Source organism: Capricornis sumatraensis, chromosome 21 (assembly GCF_032405125.1).
Source record: "Capricornis sumatraensis isolate serow.1 chromosome 21, serow.2, whole genome shotgun sequence".
In the NCBI taxonomy this organism is placed as follows: domain Eukaryota; kingdom Metazoa; phylum Chordata; class Mammalia; order Artiodactyla; family Bovidae; genus Capricornis; species Capricornis sumatraensis.
This window is the reverse complement of record NC_091089.1, coordinates 6,894,639-6,900,644: the sequence shown is the minus strand read 5'-3', so window position 1 is coordinate 6,900,644 and position 6,006 is coordinate 6,894,639. Positions and strand designations below refer to the sequence as shown.

Below are 6,006 nucleotides of genomic sequence, written 5' to 3'. Positions count from 1 at the left end.
CATTGTCTTGGGTTTGCTAGAGAATCCACCTGCCAATGCTGGAGACACAAGAGACATGATTTTGATCCCCAGGTCAGGAAGAGCCTCTGGTGGAGGAAATGGCAATCCGCTCCAATATTCTTGCCTTGAAAATCCCATGGCCACAGGAGCCTGGCAGCTCACAGTCCATGAGATCACAAAGAGTTGGACACAACTAAAAGACTCTGATGCTGGGAGGGATTGGGGGCAGGAGGAGAAGGGGATGACAGAGGACGAGATGGCTGGATGGCATCACCGACTCGATGGACGTGAGTCTGAGTGAACTCCGGGAGTTGGTGATAGACAGGGAGGCCTGGCATGCTGCGATTCATGGGGTCGCAAAAAGTCGGACACGACTGAGCAACTGAATTGAACTGAACCGGAGTGGCTGAGCACACACACATACACACACACAGCTGAAACAGGCAGCCCTGAGGCAGAACCCTGGGTGGGAGGATGTTTCAGGAAGTGTATACGATTTCCCTCAAATTGTCCTAAACATTTCCTGTGTCCAGAAGCACATACTATTATGTCAAGTGATATGTAATATACTAGAAGAGACTTTTCATGGAAAGTTGGAGAACTATTTATCTGAAATGGTTTAAATATAATCCTTCTTAAAGACAGGAAGATGACTAGTGATTTATTAAAATAACTCCCCACAGTAATACATATAAACCATTTCAAACAGAAGCACCCTGTGTTTTCAGTGCCCTATAAACGCAATCTATGTGCTTTCCTTATAAGCTTCTGTAGCATTTAACAGCTCTTCCTGGTTGCGATATCACCAGCAATGGAACTGGTAATACACTAGCGGCAGAAGTTCCACTTCTAATCTCCAACTCTTTCTCAACTTTGTTGAAGGTCATAGACCTTGTTGAGAATCTTTTGAAAGTCATGGACATCCTCCTCGGTGTGGTGGACTGATGTACATATTTTGATTAAATACAAATAAATATTCGTAGCCTAATTATAAAATATAAAGAATGGCTGCTATGCATTTAATTGTACTCTCTCAAAACTCATATGTTGAAGTCTAATTACCCAGTTGTCAGAACGTGAACTTATGCACAGAGAGGGTCTTTATAGAAGTGATCAAGGGAAAGTAAGGTCTGGAGAATAGGCCCTAATCCAATTTGACCTTATACAAAAGGGAAATTTGCACACAGAAACAGACAAGGGGAGACCAAGGACAGGTGCACAGAGAAAAGACTGTCATCTGTGAACCAAGGAGACAGACCTGGAATGGACGCCTCCCTTGCAGCTCTTGGAAGGAACCAGCCCTGCTTGGACCTCTGGCCTCCAGCACTGTGAGACAGTAAATCCCTGTTGTTGAAGCTGCCCAGTCCTTAGCAAATGACACAACAATCTTGTGAGGTTCTTTCATGTTGATATGTGTACCTACAGTTCATTTCCACTACTGTCTGAGCATGCTGGAGTTTATCTGTCCACTCTGTTGCTGGTAGATTATCTGCAAAGCTTTGCAGTGTTGAATGATGCTGCATGAACATAGTAAAGCATGTGCCCCAGCGGTTATGTATATGAGTTTCTCTAGATGCCCAGCACCAGAATTGCTGGATCAAAATGTATATGTTTTTATTCAGGTTGTTTGGAAAGTGAATGGGTCCATTTTTATACTCACCACCAGTATATAAAGGGCTCCTGCTCCTCAAATTCGCCAAAACTTAATATCATCAGAGTTTTTTTCACTCTTACCAATAAGCCTGGTGTCAGAGTGTATCTCATTAGATGGATATAGAGACAATTTCATTGACTGACTTACATTTAATATTACTATCATCAGTATTTATGACTTTTATGTATTGACTTTTCAACTCATAAAAAAAATCATGTTTAATGTGAATATTTTCTATCTCAAAAGCTGTCTGTTTATGAGATGAGCTTAGTTTCAAATGAAAGAGTTTGTTAGCAGCCTCCCCAACACCGTCTACCCTCAGTGACTCCCCAAGATGTTCATCTCCACATAGAATTCTACATTCAGGGTAGTGGTCATCACGGCAAGATGCAGGCCTGAGTAGGAGAGCTTGTGGAAAACAAGTGCTATGCTGATAGAACTCTACAGCAACGTAGTAGACGTCAATTCACCCTCATGGCTATAGGCTATAATTTTTGATTATTTTATAATTTGGTACAGTGAGGATTTGGGGTACTTTTGTTTATTGTTTTTGATGATGATAAAGTAGAAATTCAGCATAAATACTTTGAGAGAGAGAGACTATACAGAAAATATGCATATAAAGCTATAACCACGCCATCAGAGAAGATGGCTTTTAAAATTCACATGGGCCATCTTGGTTCCACGTTCCCCACACAAAATGCCCGGTGAAGCCACAGAAACCGTCCCTGCTACAGAGCAGGAGTTGCCACAGCCCCAGGCTGAGACAGGGTCTGGAACAGAATCTGATAGAGATGAATCAGTCCCAGAGCTTGAGGAATAGGATTCTACACAGGCAACCACACAACAAGCTCAGCTGGCAGCAGCAGCTGAAATCGATGAAGACCCAGTCAGTAAAGCAAAACAGAGCCTGAGTGAAAAGAAGGCATGGAAGGCTATGTCCAAACTGGGTCTTCGACAGGTTACAGGGGTTACTAGAGTCACTATCCAGAAATCTAAGAATATCCTTTTTGTCATCACAAAACCAGATGTGTACAAGAGCCCAGCTTCAGATACCTACATTGTTTTGGGGGAAGTCAAGATTGAGGATTTATCTCAGCAAGCACAGTTAGCAGCTGCTGAGAAATTCAAAGTTCAAGGTGAAGCTGTCTCAAACATCCAAGAAAACACAGAGACTCCAACTGTACAAGAGGAGAGTGAAGAGGAAGAGGTTGATGAAACAGGTGTGGAAGTTAAGGACACAGAACTGGTCATGTCTCAAGCAAATGTGTCGAGAGCAAAGGCAGTCCGAGCCCTGAAGAACAACAGTGATGATATCGTAAGTACTATTACGGAATTAACAACGTAACCATCTGAAAAGAGGACCTTATTTGGTGTTTCAAAAGAGTAACTGCAGCTGGGTTTGAAATTTGTACTGTTTCTATCATTAATAAAGTTATGGCTTCTTGTTGGATGAAAATAAATAAATAAATAAATAAAATTCACATGGAGGGACTTTCCTGGTAGCCCAGTGGTTAAGATTCCACCTTCCAATGCAGGGGACGTGGATTCGATCCCTGGTGGGGGAACTACAATTCTCCGTGCCACGTGGGGCAGGACAGTAAGTGGCACTAGAAAATGTGAATGTGCTAAGTTGCTTCAGTCGTGTCCAACTCTTCGTGACATCATGGACTATAGCCCACCAGGCTAGTCTGTCCCTGGGATTCTCCAGGCGAGAATACTGGAGTGGGCTGCCATTTCCTCCTCCAGGGACCTTCCCAACCCAGGGATTGAACCCACATCTTACCTCTCCTGCTCTGGCAGGTGGGTTCTTTACCACTAGCGCCGGTGGGAAGCCCTTAGAAAACTTGAATACCTCTATGCAAAAGAAAAAAAAAAAAAAACACAGCAACAACACCTAACCAGACCTTGCATGATATACCAAGATTAACTCAAAATGGATCACAGACCTAAAGGTAAAACCTTAAAAAAACAAATAAATAATAAAATAAAATTCAGGTGTGCATTGCAGTTGATAGCGCCCAAAGGTGGCTGCCATCAATGTCTTTTCATTGCGAGGTGCACTCCCGCTCTCCCCACCCCCACTGAGCAATCTGACCTTGTACCCCACCCTGACCCACGGGGCGGGCAGAGGCAGTGCTGTGCCAGCTTTGGGTCTAGCTTTAGGAGATCTGGAAAGTTCCACCTTTTCTCCAGGGAGGAGTGAATTGGTCACCACGTGAAAGCCCCAACCACCCTGGCCCACTGAGATGCTGAGATGCCTCAGCCAGCCCTGTCGAGAGGCCACGCGGGGAGAGCACAGCCCCAGAGCCGGGGCAGAGGCTTCGGGACCGGAAGCCACGCCCAGCCCTCGCTGGACAGTCACGTGAGGGGCCCACCCGACCTCGGCCAACGAGGTCACGCTGCAGGACCACGAGGTGTCACCACCGACGGGGCTCGGGGCAGCTGAGTCTTTGGGGCAGACCGGTCCACGGGGACAGGTGGCCCAGGCGCTCCCCGCACACGCGGGTGCGTGCCTGTAAGCGTGCTAGACTCTGCATGTGTCTCTAAAAGCATTTCCACTTGCAGTGACTCTCCACGTCCCTCGGTCAGGTGACATTTTCAGTGGCTCCATAGTGTGTCCTCGTGAGGCCACATGCGCTGATCCCGGGCAGGCAGCTGACTTCCCCATCGTCCCCACTACACCTGCCTTCTGATGAGCGCTCTTGTACATAACTCTGTGCATGAATACATCACCGCATACTTTGCATGAATTCTGGACGTGTAGTGAGAGCCTCCGAGGGTTAAACGTTGTTGATGGTTCTAGTCAAATTATCCTGAACAGAAACTCCCACCTCCCCTCCCACCAGCAGTGGACGAGGGTGCTGTTCTCCATGCTTGGGAGCTAAGGATGCCGTGTGCTTTTTAAATTAGTCTCGTTTGATTTGGCGGATGAGAAATCACCTCCCGCTGTTGTTTTAGTTTGCCTTTCATCATAGAGGGTTAGGACTTTCTTCCTGAGGGTGAGATGCCCACGGTCACCGCACTCTGCTGCCCCGACCACGTGACAATGTCCTACACAAGGTCGTCTGACAGCCAAGGGCAAACGGAGGAGGCCACAAGGAAAACCGCTCGATGGAAGCAACACGTTAATACACGATGACAGGGGTAATTTAAGAGTAAGGCCTAAAGAGTCATAATCAATTTTTCTGACAGAAGAATTTCACAATCCATTGATTTAAAATCACATGGATGGATGGACCATGTTTCTAGAGCATTTGTACCTGCCACTTATATTTGCTACCTATGTTTATAGGAAACTGCCACTTCTTGGCAAATCATTAATTGGGAAAATAGCATTTCAACCCGATTAAACTTATAAAACTTATTTTATGCTATGAACTTTCAGTAATAGGAACTAATTCTCAAATTCCTGAGATAACTGCATCATCTGAAAGCATCTCAATAGTGCCTAGTACATGGTCAATGTTGGTTTCTGTTCTTTGCTATTGAACTCCATGATTGGGTAAAGAGAACACAGAATTCTAAAGTTGCACAGTCATTCCAAAAAAGAGTTGTAAAATCTTCCAAAAAACCAAAGGGGTGGTTTTTGTCTCCTGTATAATTTAACACAAGTTGGAAAAAAGGAATAGGCACATTTTGAAAAGCATCAAATATGTCAGAAATGGAAGAAAACACTGTATCATCTCTATATTGTAGGTTCTAATGCAGTTTCTGATTATTCTAATAACTCACTTTTATGGAGAGACCAAGTTATTATCAAAGAAAATGATATCCTGTTAATGTCTTATTAATAACAATTACATTCTTCAAAACTTGATATATAAGACAGAATTCAATTGGTTCAGAAAGTTACAACTTCAACAGTATCATTTGCTTGGAAGTGTTCTGGTCACAGTATGTCCTTAATTACTGTAATTCTCTTCCTTGTTTGAGTCTGAAATTACACTGCTGATACCGCTTTAGTGACAAAAGCACTTTCAACAGACAGAAAATCTCAGATATGGCTTGTGAGTCTCTTTTGATTGGAAGCTTGTTGACTGCAGCTGCAATATCTCTGAGTTGAGCTATGCTCATAAATTCTCATTTTGGCTGGAATATTTCAGACTCTGTTGTTTTGATTGCAATATTGTCCACCAGGATGGGCCTGTGATTAATTCACATTATTAAGATGACTAACGCGCCTTTCAGATGGCAGTTGAAAACCCACGGCAAGAACAGTCTTGAGAGTGATCTGCCTGCAGATGGAGGGGGAGCGAAGGTTACGTCCTCTTCCTTTCTGTAATTCAGCAGTACCGAACAGGATGCACTTGGCATCTGGCAGGTCATTGTGGTTTCTGGAGGACCCTGCG

The 6,006-nt window shown here is 44.3% G+C and overlaps 1 pseudogene; it reads left to right on the top strand.

Moving 5' to 3' along the window:
• The first annotated feature begins 2,330 nt into the window (after positions 1-2,330).
• Positions 2,331-3,002, top strand: LOC138097738 (nascent polypeptide-associated complex subunit alpha pseudogene; annotated as a pseudogene).
• The last annotated feature ends 3,004 nt before the right edge of the window (positions 3,003-6,006 follow it).